The 18,605-nt window shown below is 38.6% G+C and overlaps 1 protein-coding gene and 1 long non-coding RNA gene across 7 annotated transcripts in view; one reads left to right on the forward strand and one right to left on the reverse strand.

The window, feature by feature from the left end:
• Nucleotides 1–2,355, reverse strand: part of SYN2 (synapsin II) — a 225,419-nt gene extending 223,064 nt beyond the window's left edge. For 2 of the 6 annotated variants that reach the window (XM_072876255.1, XM_072876254.1), the window contains exon 1: nt 2,244–2,355. The gene's annotated coding sequence lies outside the window, so the exon portion shown is untranslated. Of the gene's footprint in view, nt 1–2,082; nt 2,206–2,243 lie in introns of those variants that run through there. The other 4 variants (XM_072876252.1, XM_072876253.1, XM_072876257.1 and 1 more) reach the window with 3 other exon arrangements.
• A 95-nt stretch (nt 2,356–2,450) lies between these two features.
• Nucleotides 2,451–18,605, forward strand: part of LOC140658159 (uncharacterized) — a 29,752-nt gene continuing 13,597 nt past the window's right edge. Inside the window, exons 1-2 of the long non-coding RNA XR_012044621.1 lie at nt 2,451–2,716; nt 7,428–7,510. This is a non-coding gene — a long non-coding RNA (uncharacterized lncRNA). The remainder of the gene's footprint in view (nt 2,717–7,427; nt 7,511–18,605) is intronic.

The raw sequence follows: 18,605 nt of genomic DNA on the forward strand, positions 1-18,605 counted from the left end.
CAAAAATAGGACATATTATGTAAGGGAAAAAAAAAAAAGACATTTGAACACGTTTTAAGTGTTTAAAAAAAACCCACATACGTTTCCTTAAGTTTCAAAAAAAAAAAGCAAACAAAAAAACCACACAAAAAAACCCCAAAACGAAAAAAACCCACCCCAAAATCCCAAACCACTCAACCCAAAAAACTGCACACATTCTCCCTCATCAGATTCTGCAGATAAAATATATAGTATACCAGAAATACTGCCTAGGAAATATATAGTGAAGGGCAGACTATATTTCTCTAAAAGAATTGTCTGAAATGCATTCTATATTCAGCCCAGAAGTAGGTGAGGCAAATATAACGTAAGCAGGTGCATTATCACTGGAATGTCATACGCTATTCCTCGTAATCATGTTGTAAAAATAAATACTCCAGATAGCTTTGAACAACTGAAACAGAAACAGCTTATTCTTGACAGAGTACCAACCACGAACCACCAAATGTCATCTTTAAGGCAAAAACATCCTGGATTGATTCCATTGGGGTTTTTCCTCCATATTAAGTAAAGGAAAACTTTATCTAAGTTTATCTTAGAAAACCAGAAACAGCCACTTACTGCCATGCATATGTTTACTCTCAGTAAGTGGATTTTATATTCATTTGTTATTTATCTTCAAGGTTTCATGACTGTAAATGCTATCCTTCTGTGAACTGCCTCATGATCTTATGCTATCTGAACCTTTTGTAACACACACTGATTTTCATACTCCTGGGTGGAGGTTTTTCGGTGTGTTTTGTTTTGGTTTTTTTAATCGAATCAACATTTTCAGCATTTCAATTAATTGTGTAAATTAATCACTCGTATTTTGGCCATTTGGTTGAAATAAAAATTTAATTTCATGATAGTTTTACTAAGGGTAATTATTTTGATCCAATTAGGCTTTAATAGAGAATGACTTAGTATTAATCAGTATTTTGAAATACTGAATTAGTCTTCACCAAAGGGGCTAAACAAAGAAATTCTATTTTAAAGTCACATCCAAGCACGGACAGAGGAGGAGTGGGTGATACAAACATACTTTATTCACATCCCACACCTTTTGTCTTGTAAGTAGAGTCATTTAAATAAAACAGCACATCTCAGAAATATTTTCCCCTTGAAGCAGATCTGTGAACTCAAGTAATTGAAAGGGACTCAGGTAAGCTTTTACATTTTGGATTTTTTTGTTTTTTTAATAAATCTGATCATCACTGAACAAAACAAAACTAGTTCACATTAGCCCAAAAGTAAATTTGCTTTTGTAAGTAATTTATTACAAATGGAACAGATTTAGTGGCTCTTAAGGATAGTTATTAAATATTTTTTTTTCTTAAATCAGCCTTCATTTCAATTTGTAGGTATTGATTGATACCTACAGATTGATACTGTCTCTTGCTGGTGTCATAATGTAAGGCAATGAACCAGTTAAGATCTGTATACCTACATAAAAATAAAAACTAAAAATGGAATTTAAATGAAAGCATAGTGTTTTCAAGGCTGAAGTCCAGCAAAGCACTTAAATACACATACATATTCTCAATTAACTCAGTGAAACTACCCCTGGGCCTTAAGCGCTTTGCTGGATCAAGGCCATCTACAAGATGATTTCTGCCCCTAGGATTGTTCAGAAAAGTCTGTATAGCTCTCAAGTCTCTGCTCTGTAAATATTTAATTTCCATTAAATCCTGTTCAGTATCTACCAGTTTCACTCCCAATCTATTTCATAACAGCTCTCAAGAAATGTTTAACGTGTAAAGTTCATTTATAGGAAGTGAATGCAAGAGGAAATACTATAAAATTCGTAATCGGCTGGTGTAACTCGGCACGGGTGCGTGGAGCCCCGAGCCAGCCTCTGTCCCGGGCAGCTGCGGAGCCCGGCCACTGAGAGGGCCGGAGGAGAAGCTGCACCCGGGAAAGTTACACGTTAAAAAATGGCCTGGGGAAGACTGGGAACAACTTTGGAGTACGAAAGCATCGGCAAATCAACATAGTCCTCTCCCTTATTTCTTTAGAGACAGTGAGAGAAGAAAAGCACCCCTTCAGCGGAGTTAGAAATACCATGTTTCTCCTTTGTCTACACAGGCAGCAGATATTCTCATCACAGACAGCTGGGCAACGAGCAGCTCACAGCCCTCTGTGGAAAAGCCATCAACAGCCGCGGGGCGGGGGGGCGAAACGGGAAGTCAGAGAGGGAAAGACAGACACTAAAATCTGATTACTCAATACTCGCAGAAAAGCCGGGAAACATCTCCGCGGTTCCGAAGGCGGATGACTCCCCTCCTCCCACTCCGACCCCTGAAGAACCCGGGGGGGCCGGAGGCCGGCACCACGGCGGGCTGGCCGCGCCCGCCGCCTCACGCGCTGCCCGCGGCGCTGCGCGCGGCCGCCTGCGATTGGCCGGAGCCGGCAGGGGCTGCCCCCGCGGTGCTCGCGCCCGGCGGAACCGGCCGCGGCCGGCGCGGGGCGGCTGAGGCGCGCGGGGCGGCTGAGGGGCCCTCGCCCGCCTGAGGGGCCCTCGCCCGCCGGGCGCTGCCGCAGCCCCGGGCCGGTTCTGCCCGACGCGGCCCCGTCAGATAAGTTAGACAAAGGATGATTCATTTGCAAGTGCTGTTCTGTCAGCGAAGGGCCTCTGGTGCATAGATCGCTACCTTAAGGATCACAGAAAATGTGGGGAGGTGGGGATTCCCAGGCGGTAAGTGCATGGCTGTGTAAAATAACATTTAGGAGTTGCTTCAGACTCCTTCAAATAATCTCGGGGGAGGCCAACAGTAACCTGTAACAAGGACGGCTGTTGGTATGGTAGCTTGTGAGGGCAGGTTAATAAATCACACAAGCAGTTTCAGCAGTTAGTGGGAATTATTTTGAGACAAGTTACAAAGTATTTGGGGTCCTTTAAAGATGACAGGTCAAAAGTAAATACAGGACATGAAAAACTGAGGTCTCTGTTGAGCTTGTAAAACATAATCACAAAAGCTTCAGAATATTTACACCACATGCTGCATTTAAAAGTAATTCCATAGTCTTAGAAAACACAAACTGTGTGAATGATCTCTCTGTGAGTGAAAGCCCTCAAAAATACTTAATTTCTGAGGGAGAAAGGGAAAATACTTGAGAACTGTGATAAAGGTCCTCATCAGTCCTTCCCTCACCATGCTATACATGGAATTCATGAAATACGGAGGGTTTGCCATAGGGAAACAACAAATATCATTGCCTGCCCTTTCTAAAATTCTCTTAAACCTGAGGACTATGAGTTGATGTCAAGCTACCAGAAAGAATGTTTTTCAGTTAGTCTCAGCAAAGCAATCAATTCCTTAGTGAAAAGCAAAGAAAGATCTTGAGTAGTTCTTCAGCTGCACGACATAAAAACAGAGCTTAACTAGGGCAATCAGTGCAGTCAGAGCGTAGTGAAAGGATGGTAAAAGAAAAATTTAGAAAAAAACATTAAAGTTCCAAGGGCAACATTAATAATAAATTCATACTTTTGTAATTGCATAACAAGCCTACCCAAATCACTTGGTGCTTCAGGTATTAATTAAGCAATACAGTATCCCTGGGAGGAGAAACTGATACCCATTTCACTGAGGCATGGAGAGGTTAAAGCATGATTATGCTCTGGATTTTCATTTTGCAGTCTTCCTGGTAGTCTGGGAAATTGTACTTTAATAACTTCTAATGGCCTTGCATGGACTCATTCACAACTGATAGAGACACTAATTTTAAAACACAGTGTGCTGCAAATTCAGTGGATTATTGATGCAGTAACGCAGCTGAATTTAACTGTTGGCTTTCATCATGAGTCAAGTTCAGTTTCTTACTATTTTTCCCAAGATTTTGAATTGTCATAATGCAGCGAGATTCTGCATTTCTTATCAAATCACAGGATGCAGTGAAAGTACTTTGGTAGGAACAGACCCACGTGTGTGTCACGTGACATATAAAAAGCACAAACTGAAACAAAACATTTGTAGAAGGAAGTTATAAACCACAAAACTATTCAATTCAATGAGAGAGCGTGGGCTAAGAGAGTTAACCTTTTTGTCTTCTACATTCAGCTCACCTTCTATTGTCCATCACCCTACTCCCATCCTCTGCTCTCAGACCTTGCTAATAGTGTCCCAGACGTTGGTGTCTTCACTGGGCTAAGCACTCCGCCCTCATTCCCTCCTGTTAACATTAGGCAGTGCAGCCCAACACAGCAATTGGTGCAGTCATGGCTAATTCAGTTAGGATCTCATCCTCCATACTACTTTTCCTGCAAATCCTATTTCTTTACTCCAACTTTGATGTTATTTTAATCCTGTCCAAGCATGCACGCATACTAAACATGAAGCACTCTCCCTCGGGTCTGCATACACAGCTCACCACTCAGTTGTGTTACTGCGATAGACCTCCTCCTGTCCCTTGTATTTAGTATCTTCCTCATTTGTCATTTATTCCACAACTTCTCTATTCCAGTCCCCCAGATACTGGGAAATGTGAACAACTCTCATTCCATACTGATGGTTACCTCTGCCTCCTGTTGCTTTATGCAATTTCTTCTTTCAGATCCTTTCCCTTTCTTCAGCTATTTACCAGTCTAGTCTTTGTTAAGCACATCCTCTCATTTTGTTTAGGTTTTTTTGTCATCCTCTCTTCCACTCTTAATATTGTTTAGTTTCTTTAGTGCTCATCGCCAGAACAATTAGTGTCTACTTATTTGACAACCTTCTCGCCATATCAAAATACAGAGCTTCTTTACCCTATCCTTTCAATATTCGCGTACAGCTGTATTTGCAACATCGAATTTCTCAGTCTATGATACTGGTAAACAGCCCACACCTGAAAGTGCATACTCGGAAGCAAAGGAGTGAACACACGGCCAAACTTTGCATCCATGCTCCTAATCCTCAGGGAAAACAAAGGCTACATCAAAATTCATCATGAGCTTGTTGACTTTCCATTCGGCCTGCCATCGCCTTCTGTGACCATACTTGTCCTCTTTCCTATTTAAACCTGGCATCCATATACCCCACCATACATTGCCTCATAAAGCATTCCACTTGTCTAGCTTCTCTAAGGAGATGGCACTTGACAAAGCTTCCTTCCACCTCTAATCTTCACTGTGTTATACAACGTATGTTATACAAAATTTTCCAAATATTACTAGGTAGAAGCTCTACTACATATATGGCTGTTGTACCAGTTTACTGTCTCCCACTATCACTAACAATGCTACAAGCAAGTGGGGTTATAAACGGGCTTTGAGGGCTTTTGACCCTAAATCTATCTTGCAGTTGAACTAAATAGATCCAAACCTGAAAATGAGCACTTTCTTCATTTTCTTTCAATTTTCAGCTGTCCCCTTACGCTTATTCCCACAATACCTGTAAAACAGATTTTTGTAACTGTTTTTCATATGAAGTACATGAACAGAAATTTAAAGGACTTAAAAATTAACTCGAAAAGTCTGCATTGGAATAATTCTGGAAAATTTTCATCCCCCACAGTTGATAGAGTCCCTTTCACCATTCATGGTCCCTAAAAAGCCTGTGGTTCAAAATCTGACCACAAAACTCTAACTTTTTTTTCCCCCAGTGGTATCTTTAAACTGCATTCCTTTATCATACACATCATACTTTGCTATGTAAGAAAGCATAATTATGTTTGTGTCTCCCAATATGCTATTTGCAACTAAGACTTGCTAAGTCATAACTGTGTTCTGTGTGTGGATAATCATATTAAGCTTCACCAGAGCTCTTGGCTTATTAAAAATCCCTGCCTGGAGATGATCCCAGCTCCAATCTGCAGAGGAGGGTTGGTGCTAGGCCCACACTCAGCTCCTGAAAGCAGGCTCAGGCCCTCATCACTGCAGAGTGGGAAAGGAGGAGCAAGTCACCACTCAACTATGGTAGTGCTGTACAATGCCTGGTGCTATGGGAGGCTCTGCAGTGGCCTGGCAGCATTAAAACCTCTGGTACATGCAGCCAGGGATGGGAATGGGACTGTTTCCCTCATCTTCTGCGTTCCTTACATGAGCCACGCCATCATTAATGCCCTGGAGAATGTTTTTTCCAAGTAGCTCCTGAAGCCTGAATACAATGTCCCAACCAGCAAAGCACTGCTGACACCACTCTGTAGGCTTGGCAGGCAGGTGCAAAGCCTGCATGGTCACCCAGAGATGTCTCAGTGAACCCCCCATAAAGCCACTGCTTAAACCCTCTTCACATTCATAGCAAGGGACTGAAGTGGGATGTAGAAAGGCTCTGGGTCAGCAGGAGCTGGATTCACCTCAGCAGTGAATGCACCAGGCAGGGAGGTCAGCAGCATAGCCCCCCAGCCCCAGTGTACAAGACTGTACATAGATGAGGGGATAAAGGTGATCACTACCTTAAGCAGCTTACAGTTTAGTTGAGGCATCAGCAGACCCTGGGCTAAAATTTCACATTAAGTTTTTAAATGCTAGCACTTGTATGTTATAGACAAGTCTGAATTAATGGAAAAAATTCTACTCAAACAGAAAGTGAAGTGCCTTGATCCTGTATTCTGATTTACACATGCAGATAAACATACCAAGACAGGGTCCTGGTGAAGACAACAGCGTTTAGTCGGAAGTCGTGTGGGTCAGAGTACAGAGCTGGACCCATAGCTTCTCTCTACAAAAAATGGGTTTCAAAAACATTTTGAGCATTACTAAAATAACATAATGAGAATGAGAAGGCTGAAAGGTACTTATTCACACTGAAACCGTCACTGTTTGATTCTTAAAAGTATTGGTGTTAGTATCCTAACTATTGGAAAGCAATTTGGTTCAGCACAAGAATGATTTTTGTTGCTTAGTTACCCTACTTTTTATTCTAAAAGAGAAAGCTCAGTGCATTGTTACATAAGCAGCAGTGTTACATCCATCCTGAGAAAAACAGGCTAAAAACCTGCCTTACTGGTAGGAGGGGCTCATTGAATAGATTTACATGAAGAGCATAGAGTTTGTTTCGATTTTTTCTTTTGCACACGGCTTTGCTCCAGATGGTCTGAAAATGCTCTAGATGTAAATCCTACAGCAAAATATGCTAGCAATAGAAAAGATGATGGAACCTCAGAAAATTCTTTGGTCTCTTCTGCAAACATAAGACAGATTAAAATGCAAAGAGTTAGATGTATTCTATCCCAAATGCTCCCTGCTCACCAGGAGCAACTTTCTTTCAGTCCCATTGTTGCCTGTTAAGAAAAATAATAGAACAAAACAACAACAACAAACCCAACAGTGAGTCAGTGTCATTAACAAGACAAGTCTTTCTCGCTTTGTCTTTTCTGGTAAGACAAACCACTCTTTGCAAATTAAATGGCTGCTTAATTATCATTTAGAAGTTCTGTACACAAAATGACATATAAAACAAGTTTTATGTCTTTATCATTAAATGCAGGGAATTAAATGCACATGAACTTTGAGGGAAGAAAAGAGAAGGACCAATGAACAGATTTGGAAGCATGGTATTCTTCCTGCGAGGTATCAGTATAGTTCTAGATCAATATAAAGCCTGTTATGCAATGCTATGGTAGTATAATCTCATTCACTTCTTAGCTTACTTTTACCTTTGGCATCATCTCTGTAAAATTCCTGACTTTGAAGAAGAAACAAAGAGTTAAAACAATACCAAGAAAGGTTGTTCTGGTATATCCATGTGCTGGTTTTGGCTGGGGTAGAGTTAATTTTCTTCATAGTAGCTAGGACGGGGCTGTGGTTTGGATTTGTGCTGCAAACAGCGTTGATGACACAGGGATGGTTTCGTTCCTGCTGAGCAGGGCTTACACAGGGTCAAGGCCTTTGCTGCCTCCCACCCCACCCCACCAGCGAGTGGGCTGGGGGGCACAAGGAGCTGGGAGGGGACACGGCTGGGACAGCTGACCCCAACTGCCCAAAGGGACATCCCACACCGTATGGCGTCATGCTCAGCATATAGAGCTGGGGGAAGAAGGAGGAAGGGGGGATGTGTGGAGTGATGGCGTTTGTCTTCCCAAGTCACCGTTACGCGTGATGGAGCCCTGCTGTCCTGGAGATGGCTGAACACCTGCCTGCCCATGGCAAGGAGTGAAGGAATTCCTTGTTTTGCTTTGCTTGCATGCACGGCTTTTGCTTTACCTGTTAAACTGTCTTTATCTCAGCCCACGAGTTTTCTCACTTTTACTCTTCCAATTCTCTCCCCGATCCCACTGGGGGGGAGTGAGCGAGCGTCTGGGTGGGGCTTAGTTGCTGGCTGGGGTTAAACCACGACAATCCAACGTGGTCATGAAGAAGTACCAGAAATACAGAAAGGAAACTGTTTTCATTCCAGTAGAGTCTTTGGATTTTAATAAAATGAAGGGAAGGGAATCCTGCTTTACCATGTGACCACTAGAGATCTATTACAGTCCTAATTTTGGAGATACTGCGTATTCGAAGTTGAATCTACATCCAGCCTGAATAGTGGCATAAAATGCAAGGGGGTATCAGATTTCAATAGTTACAGTTTTCTTCCTAAGTCTGAGAAGTTAATTGCCTGTATAAGACACATTTTACTTTATTTAGCTACAAGTAAAATAAAGTAACATCATAATGAAGTAAAATCCTGACTAATTTTAGGAGTGACAAGTGAAACCTGTAAAACACAAACACCACATTTTTCTATTGTATTATAGTCTTCTCTAAAATTGACTTGACTTCTTCAGATCATTAATGAAATCTTCAAAAATTAGCATCTTATCAATGAAATACCATAGCAGTCGTAATATTAAGAGTCAAAGACTAACACATCTAGTACAGTAGTTAGCTTACATCAACCTTCTGTTACAATCTTTCAAATATCCTGATTAAAAATCAGTTTACAGTAGATTAGACAAAAAACATCCTTTCTAAACTAGAGTGGGGTTTCTGTCTTGAAAGATTATGTGACAGCTGATAAAGTGAAAGTCCAGATACAGTGGGGTAGGGAAGGCTCAGAGTGGCAGAAATCATTTACGAATTGCTAAGGAAAGACTGTTAGTAAATCTTTATCACCATGTTGTCTTTTTTGTTACCTATGTAGGACACTTGTAAAACAACATGTGTCAGATATGATGGAATATATGATGAAACAGTTTTGCCAACTACTCTACAGAAAAGATCTTCTAACTCAGAAGATGTTGAATTATCACAAGTGAAACTTGATTTTGCTAGGAATCACCTCTCTACTTAGGTGTTCGGTTTGCTAATCTGTGCACATTATTTGCCAGATTTCCCTTTTACTGCTTTACAACCTGCTCTGTATTTATTGAGGGAACTTTAATTGCATCTTTTTCTTCACTACATTGAATATGGCATTATTAACGCAAATGGGATTTGTGTTGGTAGAAAAGCAAAGTAAGAAACTGGCATCTTAGTGCTAGCAGTGAAAGGGTAGCAACTCCCAAAGCAGTTGAGTTTTTTGTTTTTAACAGATGAGCTCTCTGCCTGTGACTTCTAATTTTAACCTATTCTTCAAAGGTTAGATGAACCTCAAAGACACACATATTTACCTAACTATAAATAAAAGCTGCAAGTACTATAAATTAGTGCTGCATAGTATCAGTATTATCAAAGGCTAACCACACAAGAATCACACTTCTGGTCAATCTATATTTTAAGAAGTGATTACTACTTAGTTTCCAGGAAGAAAACACAGATGTTCTGGCTGGCTGATTCTGCAGGCCTTTCACGTATGGCTTCCAAGGATGAAAACCAAGCACAGTGTAGTAAAGAAGGCAGGATAGTTAAGGTATCTGAATATTTACTCTTAGTTCTTAATATGTGTGTCAGACAGGAAGCAAATATTCTCAAAAGGAACAGCACATATACTGTTCTAGCATTCTTTTGAAGGCTAATAATGGTACTTTCATTTTTGCTAAGCCAGAGGCAATTTGACTTTAGTAAATGTTGCACTAAGCAAAAATCTGACTACTGCTATTCTGTTTTTCCTTGTAGGCATGTTCTGTGACCACTGCTCATTACCATTCGGTGTATGTCTCAGTCAGTTTAGCATTGCACTTTAAGAATCACAGCTTCCATTTATTATTTTGAACATTTCTCACATTCATCAGTAAAAGACAATCTAGAAGAATATTGTTTTGTATGGAATTAGAAAGACTGAGTCATGACAGGTTGATAAAGAACAGAAGGCCCTGATGGATAACAGTCATTTAAAAGTAGTATGGATCATGTTGTACAGGTGCACTTCTGCTCACAACAGGGAAAAGGACAAAAATATCTGGACAGTGAAATAAGAATAATAGCAATTATTCTTATTTGTGAAATAAAAAGTGAATAAAGTGAAATAAAGAATAATAACAATTAATAATGTTGGTACCTTGGTAGTTGGCACCTTGTACTCTGAAGGTGAAACAACAAAATAAGTTATGTCCAAAAGTTATTCATATATTTGATTGCAATAGTCATGTATGAAACGACTTCTTGTTGAGTGCTATCACATTCATTTTTTCACAGTGCTTAACACCCCATCATCCTGGGGTACCTACCTGAGTCAGATTATATTGCAACAATAAGTCTCTAAAAAGATGACGGTTATGCTAGCATATCAGTGCTGGGAGAGGAAAAGCAGTTTATCACTGTAGGAAACTCTAAACAATGATAGGAGTAGAGTTTGAGTAAGATACAGAATAAACATTGCTGTCAGTGCTACAAAAGTAGACGATAGATTCTGTTTTATGTATTACCAGTAATCAAGATTTATTCAGCCAAACCTTTCTGTCATTGAGGCAAATATATCCCTCATTGTTCTGCTCTATTTTCAATAGTTCAGTCAGGAAGGCAGTAAAATATATTTAAACACCCTCCACTGTTTGTATTAAATAGCATGACTAACCCTCGTCACACACAGTTTATTTCCTCTCTCATCCTCTGTCCACAATCACGTCATACACAGTACAGCATACTTAAAACTGGTGTCTGATAACACTGTTACGTGCTTATGCTAGTCAAGGAAACATGGAAGAGTTGCACCTCATACTTGGAGTAGAAGGTAACACTGTTTGTAATAATCCTTTTACTGGAATTCTTTCTGCTCTCAAAGTAGAAGATTTAAATAGTCATAAAAAAGAAAAGATACAGGGATGTGTAAGGAGAATGACTGTTAAGTTTTACTTGCTATAGATTGGTCCTACTGGTCATCCAAACACCTAAAATAAAATAGCATTCATTATGAAAACTACAGGCTAAGCATTTCAGACTGATTAGCTTAAGTATTCCACCTTTTCTGTTTCTAGAAATTCCTCATACATGCTGCTGACAATCTTACAGAGAGAAATACGTATTTGACTAAGTACGTTAAAGCTGTTCCTTTCGTTCTCCCATGTAATTTCAGAGTATCTCTGTAAAACATAAATGTTTCCTCATAATTCAGTAAAAAAAACAAATACCTGATAGGCAAAAGATACATTGGTTGATAAGAATGTTTCACATGATAAAAAATAGTGAAAGAGAAGTGACTCATTAATACCAGGACTTAAAACAGCATAATGTAGGTAATCTCAGAACATCTATTGTGCAGAACAGGGATAAACAAGACTTACAGAAAAACCTGAAAGCAAGGCAAAAGAAAGAGGCATATTACTTGCAGAAATACTTTTGGGTTTAGTTTATTTTAATAAGATCTGTTTAAAAATGAACCCACATAAAACATACATCAGAATGAGCAGATTTAAATTATCTATCAACAGATGTCTCTAAGACAAACAGCCGCAAAACTCCTCCAGAATGTTTCTGGACACCTGTAACTTGTGGCTGAACAATAATTAAGCCCAAATTAATGCAATATGCTGTCCTGTTCTCCCTGTCCCTGCCAGCCTCATAGTGTTTACAACTTTAGTCCATTGTTCAAATCCAGCAAAGAGAAGAGTCTCCAGGTCAGTATCGATATGTGTGTTCTAATGACAACTGCAAAAAGACTGGCTACCAACTCCTGTCTCAAAAACTGCCAATTGAATAAACAGGTCTTTTAAAATTGGTTGCTTGTACTGTATGTAGTGGCTTCAGCTGGTTCCAAATCTTCTATAGTGGGCACGGTCCAAAACATAAAATTAGGTCCTGACTTGCAATTAGAAGATTAAGAGCTAGAGGATGGAATTCTCTAGTATTTCCCTTTAGAAATGGAAAGCCAAACTATAAGCAGCAAATTAATTTTCCAAGGGCACAGTCATTATTCAATGGACATTCAGAATTCCAGACAGTCTTCAATAACAAGATTTCCTTCCCTCTCTGAGAAATTAGCAATTAAATGCATTTCAATTTTTAACTGATATGGAAAATCCTGTTAACCTGATCCATCACCACAAATGCCTTAACTGCAGAAAGCATCTCCTACTGATTCACAATAAATTAGTAGATTATTAAAATCAAATGCTACATAAGTAGCTTTCAAAACTGTTTCTAAACTTATAGCCTGTTTTGCAAGCAATGCTTTTAGCTGAAATATAGTATCTATACTGTAAAAATAGATTTGCTTTTTCCCTGAAACCCAAGCATAGAAACAACACCGGGGCGTAAGACTACATGCTTGCCACAGTCACTGCCAGATAGAAGCCTGCACTTCCCACCTCCCTGAGGTCTGGTTGTGCTTAGATGGGGTTCTCCATACACTCTGGGATACAGGCATAATACACATGTTGCATAAATATGTTGCAAGGAACTGACTAAAAGAGAGAGGACCTCTCTAAGTGTCCATCGCTTTCTTTTATCCTCTCTGCAGGACCCAGGTTCTATAAGCACCATTTTCAGCAATATCTTCAAAATTACCCTTGAAAATGCAATATATTAATGCTTAGATAAATTACTTGAGGAAACTGAGTGATCCTAAAAGCTTATGCTAATACAGAACAATTCTAATTTCTACATGAGTCAATGTGGCCTCCCAAGTAGGAGGCAAAACTGAAAAAAAAAAAAAATTGGTGCGGGTGTTGTGTAGTTTTTATCAGCATTCTTCTGTGAGTTTGCTCTGCTAACAAACCTCTTGTCCTTTTCAAGCTATAGCTTGCTGAATCACCTTTCTCTTGACTTTATATTTTCTTACAGTTTTGTGATGCTGCAAGCACAACTCCATGTGGAACTATACTTAAACCCCCCTGTGGAAAAATCAAGATATACTAGGGTATGATGTAAGGAAGCATAAAGCAATTCCTTAGTAAATACTAGGACTTAATACATATTAGCACTATAGTACATTTGAAACTGCCTTATACCATCAAATGCTGTGATACATTATTTTTCTGCTTATTTTCTTGTAATGGAAAATTAGGAGTGATAAAACCAGAAGGTCTGGTTTGTAAGCCCAGGTAGCCAAGCTAACTTGTTGCACACTCTTTTTGGGAACTGCCATCAAGACCTGAGGCAACTGTTCATGAATTCTGGGCATGGAATTAATAGTCTGTGTTTACATCTAAGCAACACTCAAGACAAACAAAGAATCATGGCACAGTGTGAACATCAACTGAAACTTCACAAACTGATGTGCAATCAAAAAAAGAAATTCAGAGGCCAGAGAGATCCCACAGGAAAGAGGATTTTGAAACAGTAGATAATACAATAATAAAGAACCTAAAGAAAAAAACAAAAACATATTTGGCAAAACATTTTGCATGTTTTCTGAAAATTTAAGGGAAATGTTTTGACTTTTCCTTTTAAAAGCATTATTTCTTAAAATTCAGAATTGACTGATAGTTTATTACATTGAAAAGGTTAAGTCCTTAGATCATGATTTGTAGCTCTTGCTGTCAGTGAAAATTGGAGAAAGATGACTGGAATGATGCATTTAGTAAGGAACCTTTTAGAAGGATTTTATTCTTACTTTATAGTTGAAGAAGTGGGACATAAACTGTTATTTACCAGAAACCATTTTACAATTTAACTTTTATTGCTGTTACTGATTATTAACTAAATCACATACTTTGTGAAGGACTGTGTAAAACAGCAAAAATGTGTCCGTGATGGCAATAAGGGAGATTAATCTACAAATCTTTCTAGAAATTTTAACTGATGAAGATAGTTGGGATAAGTAGGACAAAAACAAGCTAGCATACAGGTGTACAAGCCTTTATTTTTTGAGCTACCTCCCCCAACCTTTATCAGCTGGTGTGATAAATAATTTCACCTCTTTGCATAATTCTCAGCTCTTCTTATAAAAAAAAAAAAAAAAATCAGAAAAGTGACAGGTAGCTTTCTGGTCCTACTCATGTAAAAATAAAAGATAATTTTACTATTGGTATTATTAATAATTTTATTGCTAGAAATTTTCTAAACAAACTTATTTGGATTTTGGTTTTGTTTTGCTTAAAATGAGGGTCACTTGCAATTTTTGTTTAGTATGACCATATTATCTGAAAAGATCCATCTGAGGTCTGACTTGATATGAATCCCAAGCAGCATCAACGAACCACTGACTTCTCTTGGAATTTTCAGTTCTCCAACTGAAGCTCTCAAAAAAGAGCCCCCAAATCCAAATAACCCTGCTGATTTTATACAACCTTTGGAAGTGCTGCTTAACTTAAATACACTTTCTATATATTGCAGGCTATTATTAGCTACAAAGATAGAGATGTGCAGGTACCAGATATTCAGAAGCATGTCTTCCCTTTGCAGACTGCATGTTGCCTGCATGAATTTAAATCCTAAAATGGATTTAGTTAAAGCTGCTCACACTACTCTTCGGATCATATGCACACACAATTCTTTCAGGCATTCTTTCATTTTCCTGGTTTGAGTTTAACACCTAACTACTGAAGTATCTCCAACCTGCATTCAGGCTGTTGACGGAACTCTCATCTCCTTGGCAAAAAAAAAATCCAGCTGGCCCTAATTACTGCAGCAGCAATCATGGTTTTAGACCGGCCTTCTGTACCCAAGAAACAATAGGATAGAAGCAAATAAGTAGTTTTTTCCCCCTCTGACTCCAGTTCAAAGCCTCTTCCTGTGGGAAAGTACCTGAACACATGCACTCCTGAATTAGAAATTAACGGGCTTTTAAGATGGTGACAAAACCTGTGGATGCTGTATCATACTACACCAGGAAACAACAGTTATTAATAAGGAGGCATTTAAAAAAAAAAAGTGTGCAAGAATTCTGTCAAGTCAATATTAAATGCAAATATTTTTAATCCAGCTTCCTAGAAGTGAAGCTTGTGCAATCATATGGTGTATGTATAGGTATGCCTCCTCTTCCCCTCTTAGCTTTTGGGACTGTTGGCCAATTGCAGCCAAACCTGCCAGAGCTTCTGACAGTTCCATGAAAACACGTGGCTAGGCTGCAGTATGAATATTACAGTGCAGATGACTGTGGCAACCACAAACATTTTCAAACCAGAGCCACCCCATCCCTTAAAGATAACAAAGGCAATTCTATACTTCTGTGGAACACCAGACTTAAAACAAAATGAAAACATAAGGCAGGGAAACCCTGTCAGCTGCTCATGTGCCCCACATGCCCTAGGACTTTTCACATCTAGTTACTTATCTGTAAACCAGGTAGCAAAATGAGACTATTCGTACCAACAATGCCTCTAATTATCTCCACGTTCTTCTGCTGGCATCTCATTAGGTAGATGGCACATTTTCGTGGTTTATTTAACTATCCCATAGTTGCGGGACTGTCATTAAGGTGCCAAACTGCATACTAGCCAATTTAACACAGCACCCAGTCTATGAGATCTGGTAAATTGTGTAGAACACTTTCCCCAGCAAAATTCTAACAGAAATACATAGTTTGTTTTGGAAAATGCTTCTGCACTTTGCCAGAGCTACAGATCTCTTTTCCACCTACTCTGACACAATGTCACTGAAGACCAGCAGTGCTTAGAAAGGGATTTACAGAAATAGTAGGTATTTTCATTTCCTTTCATCATGTCAAAGATGACTTAATGGATGTCAAGAAGTTTGAAAGAGAAAGCAAATTTGGTTTTTACTTCTATCCTACTGAATTTCTGCAGAAGTCAGCATAAGAAACATTGAAAAATCAACATATCTGAAGGGGGAGAGAGAACACATTTCCTGTTTTACCTGATGATTCAAAACTCAGATAAAATTTAAGTGAGAGCAGGCTGCTTAACAAGTATTTGTCAACATTGCCATAGCCTTAATAAGCTTTCATGAATGAGTGAGAAAAACAAATATCTTTCCTTCTCAAGTATTTACATACTACCCATTGACTTGCCTATGGCTATTTGTATCCAAAAGCCTTAAATAATTAGCATTAGTTAGACATATCATACCAGGAATATTCAATGATCTCTTGATACAAATTGGATTGTACAATTCTGTTTCTCAGTCTTCTTATTTCTTCAGTTTCACTCCATTCATATTAATGAGATCAGTATACTACACAAGCTTTCCTCTCCCTATCCAAGTCCTACACAAGCTTTCTTCTCCCTATCTAAATTTTCTTATTAGAGAGAGAAAGTACATGTTTTCTTTTTAAAATAATTATTTAAATTGTATAACACAGGTCATCCTATCAGGACAAGCTATGACACTTACTTTTTTTAGTTACAAAACAAAACCACATGTAGCTGTTTACAAAATCCCATGATGTAAATAAAAACATATAGGAAAAAATCTAAATAGCTAACACATTTTTAAACAAAACCAGTTTTGAACAGTAATTAAGTCCACTTTTCAAGAAAAAGAAGGTGGATCTTACTAAAAATGAAGGTTGCTGATTTTTTTTTTTAAAGGAGAAATATATTCTTTCTTCTCAACAATTTCCCGATACCACTGTCATTTTACAGAAATTAGGCACATAGAAAGGTACAACAAAACTCAGAGACAGATTCAGTTCTTGTTAAAGAAAGCATCATGGAACCTCCACTATTCATTTTACATCTGAGCTATTTCTCAAAGTGCAATCTTGGAATTTCGTCTGGATCTTTAATTACAAAACAGAAATATTTTTCAACTGTCCTGGTTGAGCACAGTTCTAATGACAAGCCCTGCAGAATAGATGGTTAGATAGGGGAAGGCAGCAAACTGTGCTCATGTTTAAACTCTCATTATTCAATTCCTCAGACAAAAAAAAAAAAAAACATAGCAAGATCAGAAAGATAATATTTATAAGATTAAAGATCCATAATGAGAGCCAATTCACATGGCAAGGGCTGCGATTTCCTGACAAGAAATATAGAGGTATATGCAGACCTAATACCTTACATCAACAATAAACCTGATATGTCAAAGAAAAAAAAAAAGAAACGAAACGGCAGCACATACTGTGACAAGATGCACTGCACATAGACCAAAGCCAGTGTTTCCCGAATATGTTGAGCTGATTGTGTTCACGCTGTTCTGTCTGCCTGTGGGAAGGATTGTCACTGACTAATAACCCCTAAGCTACTAAGCTACTTAACAGCACTGTTTACATAGCCAGGTGTCCTGTAGTGCAGGAAAATGCCATCACCTGCACAATACATTTGCCTGTAAAACAGGGATTTGTACTAGAAATTCAGGCATTAGGTGGGCACAGTTACAGCACCTCCACAGGAGGAGAAACCAGTGGAGAGGAACCACAGGACAGGAGTGTGGAGGGGGGAGGAGATGGACAGAGAGACAGGGACAAAAACACTTCACATTTATGTTCCTTATCTTTCAGAGAAACTGCTCGGTCTTTAAAGAACAGGGGGTTTGGTTTGAGAAAAATTGGCATTCAACCCAAATCAGTATACTTTTGTATTAGTTTTGGGTATTTTCAGCAACAAGTTCTGAATCTTACCTAGCTGTGTCTAATATCTATCTCTCTATTCATTTAGTTTCAAAAAAATTAAAAATTCAAAGTCAACCTTAAATTCCTCTTAGACTTTCTGAATGGAAATTATATACCAACCTTCAAACAGATTTGTAGAATACATCTGAAGACTTTTATTATTAACACAAATTAAAGAATATATAACTGTTTTACTGAAGATAAATATGCACTAGAGAAAAATCAATTCTGTTTACCTTTTTCAGTGGAAGAGATTCACACAACCGCCAGTTATGTGTAAAAAAAAAAAAAGGAAAGAAAGCAATACAAGCAAAACATAGAAACTGCTGATTCTGTCTTACACTAAAAAGCAGAAGAATCCCCCCAAAAAAACCAAAACCAATGCCTCAGAAACAGCCAAACTCAAATCTTATCTTCGATTTATACGTGTCCTGTTATAAGCCCTGTTGCAACAAACCAAGTAATAGAAGATTGCTAGGGCGAGCTAACGCTACAATCTAAGAGCGTGCTGTTCTCAAAGAGGTGAAAGCAGTCAATCAGATGCTTGTCAATAAGATGTGTGGAGCTATGTCAGAAGTGCCACTGGAGGCAGGACACATTGCTCCCCCCTTATGGCTGCTTCTTTCTATTCACCTTTCTTCTATCTATTCACCTATCTATTCACTCTCCTTTCTCCTGGATGAAAAAAACCAGATATGTTCCAGCTCAACAGAAATGTTCTCTATAATTCAGCTCTACAGTCACTTTGGAATTTTTTTAAGTTTTGGGGTTTTTTAAAGCAATTACCATATATGGAAGGTAGCAGAAACTATGTCTGTGACAAAAACAGACCTCAATTTTTTATTTCATACT

This window comes from Ciconia boyciana, chromosome 11, assembly GCF_034638445.1.
Source record: "Ciconia boyciana chromosome 11, ASM3463844v1, whole genome shotgun sequence".
Classification (NCBI taxonomy): domain Eukaryota; kingdom Metazoa; phylum Chordata; class Aves; order Ciconiiformes; family Ciconiidae; genus Ciconia; species Ciconia boyciana.